This window comes from Pinus tabuliformis, chromosome 1_2, assembly GCF_031772625.1.
Source record: "Pinus tabuliformis cultivar Carrire ecotype Pingquan chromosome 1_2, CPIR1, whole genome shotgun sequence".
Taxonomy (NCBI): Eukaryota; Viridiplantae; Streptophyta; class Pinopsida; order Pinales; family Pinaceae; genus Pinus; species Pinus tabuliformis.
In genome coordinates, this window is record NC_142298.1 from 334,856,400 (window position 1) to 334,873,001 (window position 16,602).

At 33.9% G+C, this 16,602-nt stretch overlaps 1 pseudogene; it reads left to right on the forward strand.

Annotated features, from left to right (window-relative positions):
* Positions 1-3,564: 3,564 nt before the first annotated feature.
* On the forward strand, positions 3,565-15,122 carry LOC149205732 (aldehyde dehydrogenase family 2 member C4-like; annotated as a pseudogene).
* Positions 15,123-16,602: the final 1,480 nt, after the last annotated feature.

A 16,602-nucleotide genomic window follows, 5' to 3' on the forward strand; every position in this document is an offset into this window, starting at 1 on the left:
TGTAAATGAAAATAAATGGATTGAAGCAATGAATGAAGAATTTGGTGCAATTGAGAAGAGTAAAACATGGGAGTTAGTGGATCTCCCTAAAGGCAAAGATGCCATTGGAGTTAAGTGGGTCTATAAGACCAAAAGCAATGCTGAAGGTAAGATTGACAGGCACAAAGCAAGACTTGTTGTGAAAGGCTACAAGCAGCAACAAGGCAGAGACTATGATGAAACCTTTGCACCAGTAGCAAGGATGGAAACAGTCAGAACAGTGTTGTCTATTGCAGCACAACACAAATGGAAGATTTATCAGATGGATGTTAAATCTGCATTCCTGAATGGAGTGTTAAAAGAAGAGGTTTATGTTGATCAACCTCCGGGCTATGAAGTTGAAGGACAAGAGCATAAAGTTTGTAAACTGAAGAAGGCTCTTTATGGGCTGAAGCAAGCTCCAAGAGCATGGTACAGCAGAATTGATGCTTATCTGATTGAGAATGGGTTTGCTAAGTGTGATGGTGAACCCACACTCTACATAAAACAGGATGACGGTAAGATTATTATTGTTGTTTTATATGTAGATGATCTGATTTTTACTAGCAATGATGCTTCTCTCATTGCTGATTTTAAAGCAGTCATGAAGAGTGAATTTGAAATGACTGACTTGGGCTTCTTAAGATATTTTCTTGGAATTGAAGTAGACCAAAGTGAAAATGGTGTTTTCATTTCTCAAGATAAATATGTAGAAGCTGTTTTGAAGAGATTTAACATGCAGAACAGCAAGGCTGCTGTGACTCCAACAGTAGTGGGGCTGAAATTAACCAAAGAAGACAGCAGCAAATATTTTGATCCAAAATTGTACAAGAGCATAGTTGGCAGCCTTATGTACTTGACTGCAACTAGGCTGGACATTATGCATGCTGTGAGTTTAATCTCCAGATTTATGGAAAGACCGAAAGAGACTCATTGACAGGCAGCCAAGAGAATTCTAAGGTATGTGAATGGAACGAAGGGGTTTGGTATTTTATACTCCTCTTCTGAAAGTTTCATGTTGACAGGTTACACTGACAGTGATTGGGCTGGAAGTGTTGATGATAGGAAAAGCACATCGGGATATGTGTTTCATATGGGATCGGGAGCCATCTCATGGGCTTCCAAGAAGCAACCAGTTGTGGCTTTGTCAACAACAGAGGCAGAGTATGTGGCAGCAACAGCAGCAGCGTGCCAAGCAGTATGGCTGAGAAGAGTTCTCAAAGATTTGTATCATGAACAAGAAAATGGCACAACCATTTACTGTGACAATAGCTCAGCAATAGCATTGTCTAAAAACTCTGTTTTTCATAAAAGAACAAAGCACATAGACACCAAATATCACTTCATACGTGAATTGGTTAACAATGGTGAGATTGTTTTGCAGCACTGCAGAACAGAGGATCAGCTTGCAGACATCTTGACAAAACCATTAGCAAAGAAAGGTTTTGATCATTTCAGAAAATGTCTGGGTATGCAGTAGTTGAAATTAAGGGGGAGTGTTGGAATTTAATTCCAACTGCAACAATGAACAGCTGTACATGAATCTGATTTGCAGTAAATGTTAAAGCTGTTCGGTGCAGCCAAGTCGCCTTTGATATTTCTGCACATTAATATGCATTAAAGTTTCAGTTGATTTCCCCTGCAGACAGCCGACTTGTTTTTTGATAAAGGCATCACCGCCTTGCTGCAATAAATTCTGAGATAAACATTAGAAGATATTTTGTAATATTTTATTGTTTTAATCAGATATCTTTCAGCATATAAATACCGCACAGCAGTTCTGTTTTAAAGTTAGCGTTAGAAGCAGCAGCAGCAGCTGAAGAATCACACAGAGCAGAAGAAAGCACGCAGCAGCGTGAAGAGGAAGAAGAATAATTTCAGAACAGTGAAATGCACAGCAGTGCAGAAATTTGAATGTAATTTGTTTTTATGTTCATCTGTGTGGAACATAATCGTTCCTTAGTGAATTTCTGAAGTAGATGTTCAGCAATAGAAGTTTTGAAATTCCCTCTGTATGAGGAAGACAAATCTGTAACAGTTAGTTTATTTTGATAAATACAAGTTAAATTTTTCCTGTTGCTGTTACACCGTCACCGTTGCTGAAACACCTCGTAACTCAAAAATTACTTGACGTCAAAAGTTTACGTTGCTGAAACACGACGATCAGCGTTGCTGAAACACCTGTTTCAGCAACTGAAAAAATACTGTGTTGCTGAAACACCGTTTCTAGCAAGCGAATTTTTCTGTTTTTCTGTGTAAAAACAGAGTGCGATTTTTGTCTGTTTGTTATGGGATTTATCAGAAAATTCCAACAGACTCGGTTAGTCCAGAGTTAATTTTAATCACAAATGACATTCAACAGTTTCTGGTCGTGTGAATGGAAGGTAACGGAGGTAAAAGGAGAGTATTTAACAGTTTTTTATGGTGATATTGGAATGTAACGGAGGTAAATTTGAGAATGTGTGCATCACTCCCATGTACAGAGTTGACGTGTCTGTGCCCCTCACCTAGAGAGATTCTCGGCTCTGTCACTCAGTCATTAGATTCCTATAAATAGGATATCAATATGTTGATTACGCTGTCTGAAGGTATTGCTCATAATGGAATTCTTTCAATTTCATTTCCTTTTCAACTTTCTTGGTTTTGGGTGCATGGCGTTTCCGGTGGATCTGTTTCAATGTTAACACTTTCTAATTATAACGAATGGTGTGCGGTCTTGAAGGATTCAAGAAATTCGAGTTGCGTGAAAGAATGGCAGGCTCAGATAATGGTACCAATATCGTGTCTGTCAAATCACCAAACTTTTCATTTGTGGATGCAATTTCAGATATTTATATGTTATTTTGAAATATTGGGTTTCGTTGGTTTATTTTTGGATATAAATTAGGTAGTGTAAGTATGTTGAGAAAATAATAGAAATTGTTGTATGATTTTGATAAAATTTTGTGGTAATTTTATTAAATCTCTATTATAATTAACAATTATTTTGAGTGCGGTAAGGATTTTTGATGGTATAGAATTCATATATAATATCAAAAATGATTTAAACATTCCTACACTTGAATTTTTTTTTTTAAGAAATTAGTAATCTTACCTAAATTGTAGTTTTTTTAAACAATGCTAGTGAGTAAGTTGAAATATTTGGAGTTTTTGCTATTTTATTTTTGGTTATAGATATAAAGGGCCTTGTCTTCTTCCAAGGCCACACATTCTCCTGGCAATTTTTAACTGAATTTCGAGATTTTTTTTTCAAAAAATACTATCATAAGAATGTTTGAATTTGTTTTTTTTATGGTAGAAATGGATTTATCACTCTCAAAAATCACCGGAGCACTTAAAATCTTGAAATTTGATAACTATAATTCAGATTTCTCAAAATTTCTGCAAAATTTTAATGTCACACCGAAATTTCCACTATTTTCCAAACAAATTTGTATTTCTATATATAAACTATGTATAAACTGACATGATTAACCACTGTTTCCGAACTGGAATGCTAAAATATTCTGATCTTGGCGTTTCTGTGGATTAATATTGGATGCGAGGATGAGGCGAAATTTCTGTGCAGGGAAGACTTTTGAAACTTTGGATCCTCGAACAGGAGATTTGATAACGCGCGTCGCAGAAGGTGATAAGGAGGATGTGGATTTGGCTGTGAAGACTGCCCGGGAGGCTTTTGATAAGGGAACTTGGCCTCGAATGTCTGGCATAAATAGATTGCCTTGTGATTTGGATCTGATGAAGAATTTCCGTTTTTGTGTGTAGAAAAGGGGTCGCTTTCTCAATAAGTACGCTGATTCGGTAGAGCAGTATCTAGATGAACTAGCAGCTCTTGAAACCCTACATAATGGAAAACCACTCATCCATGCTCGTGCGGTCGATTTGCCGGGGTGTATCGAGACTCTCAGATACTATGCAGGTACTGAACAGTCAATACTCCATGATACCCGTGCTTAAAATAGCTCCCCTAAAGGAATTTTGAGTCTTATATGTATCTTGGGGCAGGTATAAGATTGAAAATTCCTATTATATTATGTGTAGGTTGTGGTAGGTGTTAAGGATGGAATGTTTTGTTGTTGTAGGGATTCTGTTGTCTTTTTGGATATAGGGTTTGAATCTCATATTATTATATGTCTGTGGATTATTGTTTTTTTTCTATTTCTAGTTTGAATATTATGTTATGACATGTTTATCCACATGTATAGATCTATCTTAAAAACAGATCTAACATGAGTTTAGAGGGATCTTATTTCTTCATGTACAAATTTTTCTATGAGCCTACATTATTTAAATGTTTTGTATGGTTTTTTATTTTCAGATTTTTAAAATTCTTTATTTTCACTAACATGAGCAAAATTTCAACTTTCATGAGGGACAGACAACTTTACACATCACACTGAGTTGTAGAATAAGCTTCTCAACTCAATAATATAATTATCTATCTTGATTTCTGATTTCTCATTTCTCAAAATAAAGATAAATATTATTTGTACCAAATATAATAAACTATTTAATATTTTAATATTTTTTTATCTTATATAACATATTTGTTTATAATGCCACATTCTATTTAAATTTTTTATATTTTTTATCTCTGATAACATATTTGTTTGTAATGTCATATTGATTCCTTTATTTTGATTTCTTATAATAGAGATAAGCGTTATTTGTACCAACCAGATTATTACAATAAACCATCTAAACTTTTTTCTCTCATGTAACCTATTTGTTTGTAACGCCACCTTGATTCCTTTAAATAGCCGGTAAAGGTAAATGTTGTCGCTAGACTGTTGTCTTTTTATGACATATTTATTCCTTAGAATAAGAAATAGGTGTTGTTCGTGTAGTGTGTACCAATAAAACAATATGTATTCTGTGGTAGGTTAACGAGAGTTTGTCAATATGGTTCATTGTCAAGGTTGTAACTTATAAGTTATCACAAGTATAAACATCGCAGGACCTCCACTGTCCAGTAATAATAAAAATACGTCCACTGTCCAATAATACTAAAATATTATATTGACTTACACTGCTCTGGAAATGCAATTAACAATGGTTTCTATGTGATTAGGCTATATAAATTTCATGACGTGTACAGGAGCGGCTGATAAAATACATGGGGAAACCTTAAAAATGGGAGGGCAATATCAGGCATATACTTTGCATGAGCCTATTGGAGTGGTCGGTCCGATTATACCATGGAACTTCCCACTTGTTATGTTTTTCATGAAAATCTCTCCAGCTTTGGCTTGTGAATGCACTATAGTTATCAAACCTGCAGAACAAACTCCTCTAACTGCACTCTATTGTGCACATCTGGCCAAGGAGGTAAGTCATTATATGTGTCTGTAATTTCTATTCACCGTTGAAGTCAGAAATCATTTCTTATCCCCTAAGAAGTTTTCATGCCAATGTTTTGCTGTTGTGTTCTTAATGTGATAACTGGTTTTGGAGAAACGGCTGGTGCTGCAATAAGCAGCCATATGGATATTGACAAGGTAATCATGTTTCTTATTTATCTTTCTTAGCATCAAGGTACCATGGAAGCAATATTGGTAAAGAAGAATTTGTTTGTGTGTAGGTCGCCTTTACAGGGTCTACTGATATAGGTCGGGTTTTCATGGTGGCCGCTGCCCAGAGCAACTTGAAACCTGTAACCCTTGAACTCGGGGGAAAATCTCCGTTGATTATCATGGTTGACGCTGATATTGAGGAGGCCGTGAATCTTGTCCATACGGCCATATTTTTTATCAGTGTAAGCACAACTGAACGATGTAGTCATAGTCTGTTATTAGGTCCGCTTCCATTAATCAAACCAATTACTGTTTCATTGGGATGGCAGGGACAAGTATGCTGCCCAGGATCCCGGATATATGTTCAAGAGGGCATCCACGATAAATTTGTGAAGAGAGTAGTGGAAAGAGCGAAGAAACAGGTGGTCGGCGATCCTTTCAACCCAGAAGTTGACCATGGTCTTCAGGTAAGTTTATGTTGATCTGTGCAATTATGTCCGCAATTTTCTGTAAGGGGCTGACATTTTTAGAACTGTATTCATCAGAATCTGGGTTACCAATATCTGTTTGAATTCGGCATCATTTCCTTTAAAATTTCAAATTGCAATTCCACAAATGAATTCCATACTCTCTGAAAGCTTATTGCAGTATAGTTATCTAATATTAATTAAGCCTATTGCAGTATAGTTATCTAATATTAACTTTATGTCCATTGCAGATTTTAGGAATAACTTTATGTCCATTGCAGATTTTAGGAATATTTAATTGCAGGGAAACTGTAATGAAGTATAATTATGCAGTGGTGAATTTATGTCTATTATAGATTCCAGAGATATCTAGGAAACTGATTGTTGGGAGAGAAATGAATGGTTTGATTTTTATTTTCAGATCAAAGAATATTGCCTTTATGCAATATCTAAAATTATTTACCAAAAATTCTAACATATTCTCAAAATCTACAATTCACATAATAAAGTTGTAGTTTATACAACATGTAAATCTCATATTAAAAAAAAATCTTAAAGTTTTCAATTTTTTCATAGAAAATGAGCAATGTCTATTATTTTTGCTAAGTAGATTGAAAAGGCGCAATTTGAATAGAAAGAAGCACTATAATTATAAAAATGTGTATGCTGAATATTCATGTCAATATTCTTTCCTGTCTGAGCAGATTGACAAGACACAATTTGAGAAAATATTGGAATACATTGAGCATGGGAAGCGAGAAGGAGCAAATCTATTGAGAGGCGGTAGTCGCGTGGGTGAGAAAGAATTTTACATCGAACCAACCATTTTTTCCCATGTGTAGGTTCTCTCACTGAACACTATACAGCTGGATGCCAAAACTTTTTACTTTGACAACAGTTTAAAATATATATATATAAAGTTTCCTAATGTTTTAGGGTGGATTTCTTTATGCGTTGATGTATTTGGAAGACATGAAGATTGCGAAAGAAGAAATATTTGGACTAGTCATGTCCATTTTCAAGTTGAGGTAACTTCGAAATCTAAATAAAAAAATATTAATTATTACATTATATTATTTATTTTTTGTTATCATTCTTGTCACACTTAATTGTTTTTTGTAACTTTACAATAATATTTGCAGTGAAAAAAATGGCAATGTTTGTATTAATAAAATGAAACTTATTGATTAGCTTTATTAAAGAGAGTTTGAGCTAGAAGAGTCTGGCTCTGCAGAACGCTCTAGATTGTTTATGCACATTATACATTAAATAGAAAACATGGTTTTAGGGAAGTTACAACAGCATCCTAAGAAATAGAAACTAATTCCTATCGTGAGGTTACATGAACTAACTCTATCTATTCTAAAATATTCTCCATTATCTTCAACACTCGGGCCCCTTAATGGAGAATGGGTTCACATATATGCATAACATCTCCCTACACATTTGAAACTTAACTTTTCCAAGAGGCTTAGTGAAAATGTCTGGAACATTATCAATTGTATTACAAGATTCCAAATGGATTTCTTTGGATTGCAATTTTTCCCTGACAAAGTGGAATTGTGTATCAATATGTTTAGTGTTTTTGTGAAAGAATGGATTGTTGGCCAGCTTGATTGAACTCTGATTGTCGCATCTGATTGTTGTTGCGATTGTTTGTTCTTCCCCAACATCCTGGAGAAGTCTTCACAACCAAACCGCCTCACACATTGCTGCACACATGGCTTGATAAGTTCTGCTTCTGCTGAGGACAAGGACACTGTGTTCTGCTTCTTGCTGCTCCATGTGATCACCGCGGATCCAAGACTGAATGCATAACCTATTATAGATCTCCGATCATCTACATTTCGTGTCCAATCTGAATCTGCAAATCTTGCCAATCTAACATCAAAAGAGTCAGTGTAAATAATTCCATAATCTACAGTACCTTGTAGATACTTCAAAAAATTCTCCGCTGCATTCAAATGGCTTTCAAGTGCCTTAGACATAAATTGGTTTAGCACACTGACTCCATAAGACAAATCAGTTCTAGTGATGGTTAGGTAGACCAGACTCCCAACCAGTTGTCTGTAAAGTGTTGCATCCGCTGCTTTTGAGCCATCCTCACACTGCAATTTGATGTTCTGCTGCAATGGTACTAGTGCCAGCTTACACTGATCCATTCTAAACTTTTCTAACAGGCCTTTGATATACTTTTCTTGAAACATAAATGTTTGACTTGAATCTCTCCAGATCTCGAGACCTAAACCGTATCTGAGTTCACTGAGATGCTTCATCTCAAACATCTGTGACGTCTGTTGCTTGATTTCATCAATTAGATATGTAGCATCACCTGTAATTATCAAATCATCTACATACAATGAAATCAACACTACTCACCCTTGTTCATCTTTCATGGTGTAAAGATTAGGGTCATTTTTACTTCTATTATAGCCAGCTTGTAGAAAAAATGAATCAATTTTCTCATACCACGACCTGGAAGCTTGTTTTAGTCCATAAAGTGCTTTCTTCAATCTACAAACTAAATGTTCTTTTACCTTTTGGACGAACCCTTCTGGTTTCTCTAGATAAACCTCTTCTTTCAGTTCTCCATTCAAAAATGCAGACTTTACATTTAGTTGGTGTATCATCCAATGTTTCTTAGTAGCTAAAGCAATTAACATTCTGAAAGTATTTAATTTAGCTACAAGGGCGAAGGTTTTTTCATAGTCTATCCCTTATTTTTGTGAGTATCACTTTGCAACCAACCTAGCTTTCAGTTTTTCTATAGCATGGAAAATTTTAGGGGCGAATTTTCGCCCTTTGGCAAAATTAAGGGGTTTTAAATTTTTAATGGGTGAATATTTTGTATCATAGTACATTTTTAAATCACCTGAAACTTATTTTATAAAAAAATTAGGTATGGAGGTTAGCCCACCTTATTTTAAGGGAGAGGGAGGTAAATTTAGCGTTTCAAATTAGGAGTTACAACCTTCCATTCACCCTAATTGTCAATAATAGGTTTTATTTAAGTGAATCCCATGTGCCAAATACCATATTTATAAAAAAGGTATGGTAAATTAATAAAAATATAAATAAATGAGAGGTATGGTACATAAATAAAACATTTTTTATATTTACTCCATAAGTCACCTTATATACATGCAATGCAAGGGTGTAAACAAATAAAAATATAAATAAAATGGAGGTATTGTAAATAAATAAAACCTCTTTTTATACTTACTCAAAAAGTATGGTAAATAAATAAAAATATAAATAAACTAAGGGTATAGTAAATAAATAAAACCTCTTTTTATATTTTGTCCATAACCCTCTTTCTATTTATGAAGGCTCCAAAAAAAGGTTTTATTTAAGTGAATCCTATGGGCCAAATACCATATTTGTAAAAGAGGTATGGTAAGTTAATAAAAATATAAATAACCTAGAGATATGATAAATAAATAAAACATTTTTTTATATTTACTCCATAAGTCATCTTATATTTAAGGACACTCAAAAAATGCGTTATATTTAGGTGAAACCCATACCATGGGCTAGATTATTATTAATACCATGAAAAAAACATTATTAACCCTAATATTAGTATTAATAAAAATAAAAATAACACATGGTATTGACCCATGGTATTCATGTGGAATGTACCCTATTTAAAGGGGGGAATTAAACCAACATAGATCCATCTTTACTTTGGATCTACTAAGCTGCGAGAGGGATCAAATATCGTGATATGCAAACTAGCATAGAGTGAAAAAATATTTGATTCCTCTTAGGGCTTGGTGGATCAAGAGTTAAAATGGATGTTCTAATTTAATGTATGTTAAACATTTTAACTTGGTTAAAATAAAAAATAAAATAAAAATCAATTATTAATTTTATTAATTTTTATAAATTATTAATAGTAATTTTTAAGCTCCAGGTTTATCATAACCCATGGTATTGACCCAAGGTAATACCATGGTATTCATGTGAGCATAGACTATTTAATGGGGAAATTCTATCATCATAGATCCATCTTAACTATGGGTCTACCAAGTACTCAGAGGGATGAATAGATTTCATCCCTCTAAGAGTGGTAGATGTGGAGCTAAGATGGATATAGGTTGGTTTTTATGATAATGAAGATATTAAATAGACTTAGGAAATTATATTGTAAAAACATCTTAAGGTGAATGGTTAAAGCTACATTTAGTCACTTCACAAAATTTAGTAAAAAATGCCAATATCTCCATTAATATTGGTTTTTCTGATTTAACAAAAAAAATTCAAAACTGTGAAACCTTATCACTATTTCCGCATCACCCTTGCAGAAGATTTCCCGTCGTTTTTCAAACATTCTCAATATGATATCTCCATGAAAAAGTTTAGGTATTGATGTTGAATTAGTTGTTTGAAAAATAAGCTGGTTTGTAGAACCTTTCATCTTTTGTGCTATTCTTAGTTTGTCCTAATGATTTGTAGGGGTTGGAGCCACTGCACCATATTTTCCTAAAAGGTGAAGATTGTTCACCAAAAAGGAAATTAATCTACATGTTACAACGCTGTTAAAAAATGGAAGACATATGAGGGTAGTGAATTATGCTAATAAGCAATTTAGATTAGGAGAGACGTAATTAAATTTTATTATTTAATTAAAGATTTCCAATTAAAATAATAATAAATCTACATTTATATATTCATATATTGATTGAAAGGCTTCTTACAATGGTCACTTCTTTCAATTAGATCCCCTTCAAGCCTTTGGGATACCTAATACTTTATTATATAATATAGTTGGGGCTTGCTACTTGTTGGCGTGTTGGGGTAAACAAACTTGATGTGTTTTTTTATCTCGCAGTTGGAGTCTATGGAATAAGAAAGAATTTTGATAACTCGAAAAAAGTGGTAGCTTGACAAAAGTTGTAGAGAAGAGATTAATCTCTCCTACCTTGACAAAACTCGTGGTCAATATCAACACCTACAAGAACTTTGTTGTGGAATATTATTAAAACTAATAGAAGGATATGAAAGAGTGTATTGTAGAACCTTGACAAACATGCCCAGTGAAACTTGGAACATTGTTTGTAGGAAGATAAAATTATGTTTCTTTTCTCCAAACATGTATGTTAGTATATTACAATTTATTGAATATGTTTTCTTATTATCATATATGGTTTCTTACTTTAACAAAACATTCACCAAGACTTCACAATGTTTTATTATTCAGTAATTGATCTGCCAAGACCTTACAAGATTTTATAATTCAGTGAAAGATTCTCCATCACTATAAAAGATAATATAATCTGGTGAGAGATTCACCAAAAATATTATATATACATATTATATTATTGATAAAATCGCCTCCCATTTTTTGTATGTATCATGGGGATTAGCCCATTTATTATAAATATAAATTTAGGGTGGTTGTTAAAATTTTCCCTGTTTTATAGTTCCATCTGCATTAATTTTCGGTTTATATAGCCATTTACAACCTATGGTCGGTTTTCCTCTAGGAAGTTCAACCAATTCCCAAGTGTTATTTTTTATTATTGAATCATATTCCTATTCCATGGCGGTTTTCCATTCACTACTTTCATTTGCTTCTTTATAACTAAACGGTTCAACCACATTCATCATACTAGTTATAAAAGCATTTTCCCTATATCTTGCAGGCATTTGAGCTTTCCTACCTGATCTCCTGAGTGTTGGGGTGGTGGTTTCAAACCTTATTTGATCATCATTTGATTTTTCTTTCTGCTGCTGTTGCTGTTGCTCATCCTCTGCCTTAGTCTGCTACTGACCCTGACTATTCCCTGCTTCTCCTTCATCCACAAAGTACGGAATGTACCATTCCTCATTGTGCTCATCAGGTTCTTCATGATCCTGCTCATGGAATTTAACATCTCTACTAACAATCTTGTGAGTAGAGGGATTAAATAATCTGTATGCTTTATATGATGAACAATACCCTATAAAAATATATTTGATGGCTTTTGAATCTAATTTTCTTCTATCTTCCTTTGGAATGTGGGAAAATGCTTTAGATCCAAATATTCTCAAGTGTTTTGCTACAGGCTTATATCCATATAATGCTTCAAAAAGAGTTTTAGACTCAAGACTTTTTGTAGGACTCCTATTTTTTAAATAAACTGCAGTATTCACTGCTTCAGCCCAAAAACCATTTGAAAGATTTTTACCTTTTAGAATACTTCTAGCACATTCCACCAGTGTTTTGTTCTTTCTTTATGTTACTCCATTATACTGTAGAGTATAGGGTACTGTAAACTGCTACAAAATTCCATGATTTTTACAATATCTGATAAGCTCATCCTTCCTGTATTCTCCCCCTTGATCAGAACGGAGAATTTTTATCTGTTTCCCTATTTTTCTTTCAATCATATTTTTAAACTGCTTAAAGTATTCGAATGTATGACTCTTCTTACTTAAGAAATACACCCAAGAAAACTTCGTATAGTCATCAATGAACAATAGGAAATGCAGTGCACCTCCTAATGATTTTGTCTCCATGGGTCCATAAAGGTATGTGTGCACTAACTCCAGTATATCCCTTTGTTTCTTTTCTACTGGAATAGGGAATTCGTCTCTATGCATTTTTCCTAATATACAGTGATCACAATCATTATGAACTTGCTTTAGCATAGGAAGATCTCTTACCATTTCCTTCTTTTGTAGTAACAAAAAATCATTGTAGTTGATGTGGCCGCATCTATGATGCTAAAGCTTTTCTGTAGTCAGGCTCATTGCTGTCAATGCTCGAACTGGTGCAGGTCTCACATCCAACCTATACAGTCCTCCTGTTCAGATTCCTGTAACAATTGTCTTCATGCCATCTAGCAGATCTTTAATGTAATGGTTAGATTTTAAAAATTCAACTTTCAAATCTTGATCTGTAATCATAGATACATAAATCAAGTTCTTTGTTATACTAGGCACATACATAACATTATAAATTTGTTTGATATTACCATTAGGTAGGATGACAAAAAATTTCCCACACCCTTTGACTCGACGACTTCTGTCATCACCTAGGTAAATCTGTGCGCCTTCGTTCATTTCTTTAAAATCTTCAAGCCAATGCTTATTCCCTGTCATGTGCGTTGACGCTCCTGAATCTACATACTAGATATCTGCATCAACATTCTCATCATGATCTTCCATGAACAATCTTAAATTCTGCACCTGATCACCATTCGCGAGATGACCTGCATGTCTTTTCAACTTTTGCTATTCTTCATGATATTTCTTTTTCTTACATTCCCTGGAAATATGACCCAATTTTCCGCAATAAAAACATTTAGTTTCAGAGTATTTTTTATTCGGATGCATAACTTGGGTCTGATTTGGCGTTTCTATGAACTCGCTCTGTTTTGTTGTTGTGGACCTCCTTTCCCTTTGTAGAAGTTTTTCTTCGCCATCAATGCAAGATCGACACTCTGGGGCTTCAGAGTCGATCTTCTCTCTTCTTCGTGCATCAATATACCTGTCAGCTCTTCAAAATGTGGGATTTTCTCTCTGGCATTTATCCCAGTGATGGACATTAGATAATCATCAGTGACACCATTCATTGTAATGGTTACAAGATCTGTATCGTCAACTGTATGACCAATGTCTGATAATTTGTTTTTCAGATCCTTGATCCTTGCTACGAATGAAACAATTTTTTTATTCTCCTCTATCTTCATGGATAAGATCTTACTCTTGAGGAACAGAAGATGATTTGAATTCCTCATCTCATACAATTCCTTCAAAATTCCCCAGATCTCGTTAGCTGACTTACATTCTCTGATGTGCGGTATGATGTAGGCTTTCACTGACATCTAGGACTTGCTTTTCTTTCTCCTTTCTCCCAATCTGGGATCGATGCTGATCCAGCCACGGGCTTCGGCTCATTCCCATTCACAATCATCCAAGCACTCTGCACTTATAGCAGAGTCTACATCTTGAACTTCCAATTTGCATAATTGGAACCATCGAGCTTGTTATGCTCATTCATGCATGCTTCAAAAATATTGTTATTCATCTTGGCGATTTAGAAAAAAAATTCGACAGGTAAAAGATGTTAAATTTACCCCAGATCTGTGACAGAGACAGATCACTGATCTTCAATGTTGTTTGATCTCATAGCACACCTGCTGATCACCGTGGCTTCCTTCTCAATCTCTAGACAAATTTTTGTTTTTAGCTACAGCCTTGTTCTTGGCCTCTCCACGCAGCTTCTCTGATAGCAACAACATTTGTTCTTGGCTTCCCCACGCAGCTACAGTGTTGTTGTTGGCTTCCACGATCGTCGCAGAAGTTCATGTCTTTTCTACGACGTCGTCGCAGCTATACACGTCTTTCCTGCGACGAACTGCGATGAAAAAAATTAGAAAATATGTGCGAAGGTGCTACAGTGCCCTCTTTGCAGAGGTACACTCATAACTAGTGATGATTTTAGAATCGTCGTAGTTATCTGCCTTACAACTGTGATGATCTCAGTTCAAGAACCACCCACCAGCCAGCGTACAGGTTCCTCATCCCTGACGCTCTGATACCATGATAAAAATGGCAATGTTTGTATTAATAAAATAAAACCCACTGGTCAGCTCTACGAAAGAGAGTCTAAACCAGGAGAGTCTGTGTCTACAAAACACTCTACATTGTTTATGCACATTACACATTAAATAGAAAACATGGTTTTAGGGAAGTTAGAACAGCATCCTAAGAAATAGAAACTAATTACTATCCTTAGGTTACGTGAACCAACTCTACCTATTCGAGGATATTCTCCATTATCTTCAACATGCAGGACCATTGAAGAAGCCATAGAACTGGGCAATAAAACGATATATGTTTTAGCTACTGGAATTGTGTCGAAGAATATAAATACAGCCAATAGGCTTTCAAGATCTATTTGAGCAGGAGTGATTTGGGTTAACTGCTACTACACATTTTTTCTCATGCTCTATTTGGAGGGTACAAGATGAGTGGGATCGGTAGAGAGCAGGGTCTCGATGTTCTTAAAAATTATTTGGCAGTCAAGTGTGTTATAATTCCTCTCCATGATTCACCTTGGTTGAAGAACTATGATTTAACCTCTATCAAATGTGTTTGTCAAATTCTTCATAGCTTTATATATTTACGTTGAAGCTTCAATAAATTTTTGTATGTAATCACTTGAGTCAATGATGTCATTTCATTCACATGAATTCCTTAAAATATTTATGTATCAAATTAGTCATTACATTTACATGGGTTTTTATTTAAATAATTATACATATAAAATTGAAATGATATTATTTATAATATTATATTTTTTAATTTTTTGAATGAATTTTGAACTATTTATTATTGATATGTAAATTTTTAATAAATTATTTGTTTAGTATGAATTTAAAATTAGATAAAGTAATAATGGTGAAGAGGATTTTGATTATGTTTAGTGATATAATTTATGTTTATTAAATTTTAAGAAATTATTTAAGTTATTAATTTACAAGATTTAATAGCTTTATAAATATTTTGAAATTGCTATATATAATATTTTTGAGATAAAATCTTTTTTGTTGTCTAGTTTTTTAATAAATTCTATTATAACCCCTGGTTTATCATGTGTTGAGAGGGATCAAATCCGTTGAGACGTATGAGTGGCTGTCAAGAAGATGTTGTAGAGATATCAAGAAGTATTATTAATTGACAAATAATATTAAAACTGGAAGGTTACACATCACATGTATTTGAAAGTCTGAGAAAGATCGTTACGCCAACTCTCTAAGCGTTGACTCGGTAAATTACAAGATTTAATAACTGAAATTTCTATATATAATGTTTTTGAGATAAAGTTTTTTTTATTGTCAAGTATTTTAATAAATTCTATTATAATCCTTGGTCTATCAAGAGTTGAGAGGGATCAAATCCCTTGAGGTGGAATTTTCTTAAAAGAAAAAATAAATTAAGAAAGGTTTTCAAGTCAAGGGATTTGATCCATCTTGACGTTTGATAAATCCAATTCCACCATTAGTGTAGATATATGTTGGTTCTAACTGTTGCGTCTACATAAAAATTTAAATGATCATCAATTATGTACATTTAATTTTTTTATTATTGAATATCTTCTATAATCTAAATAGTACTATCAAGAAAACCACTTCAAACTTTACATAAGGAATAATGTGAATATGGTAAATAACATTGTTCAATGATGATGATGGGAATGGTAAGATATATCACAAATAGATTATAGAATAATCTCAATCAATATTCGTCGCCATTTATTATAGCTATACTTGGTAGATGGGAATGGTAAGATAGATCACAAATAGATTATAGAATAATCTCAATCAATATTCTTCACAATTTTTTATAGCTATACCTGGTAGGCTTCTTATATTTTTGTATCAACCATAGGGAGGTTGAATTTGATTGCCATTCAAAATTCCAAGTCAAGACAACAAGTTGTACCCTACCTCTCCTTTCCAATACTAATAATTACTTTCTCCAACATTAATTGTTGCTACTTCATGATGCCTCAAGAAGCACCCCACTTATGAAGGTGGGTATCATAAGGACTACTCATCCAAATTGATGAAGTATCAATGAAAATTTCAACACCTTGGGGTGTACTTGGG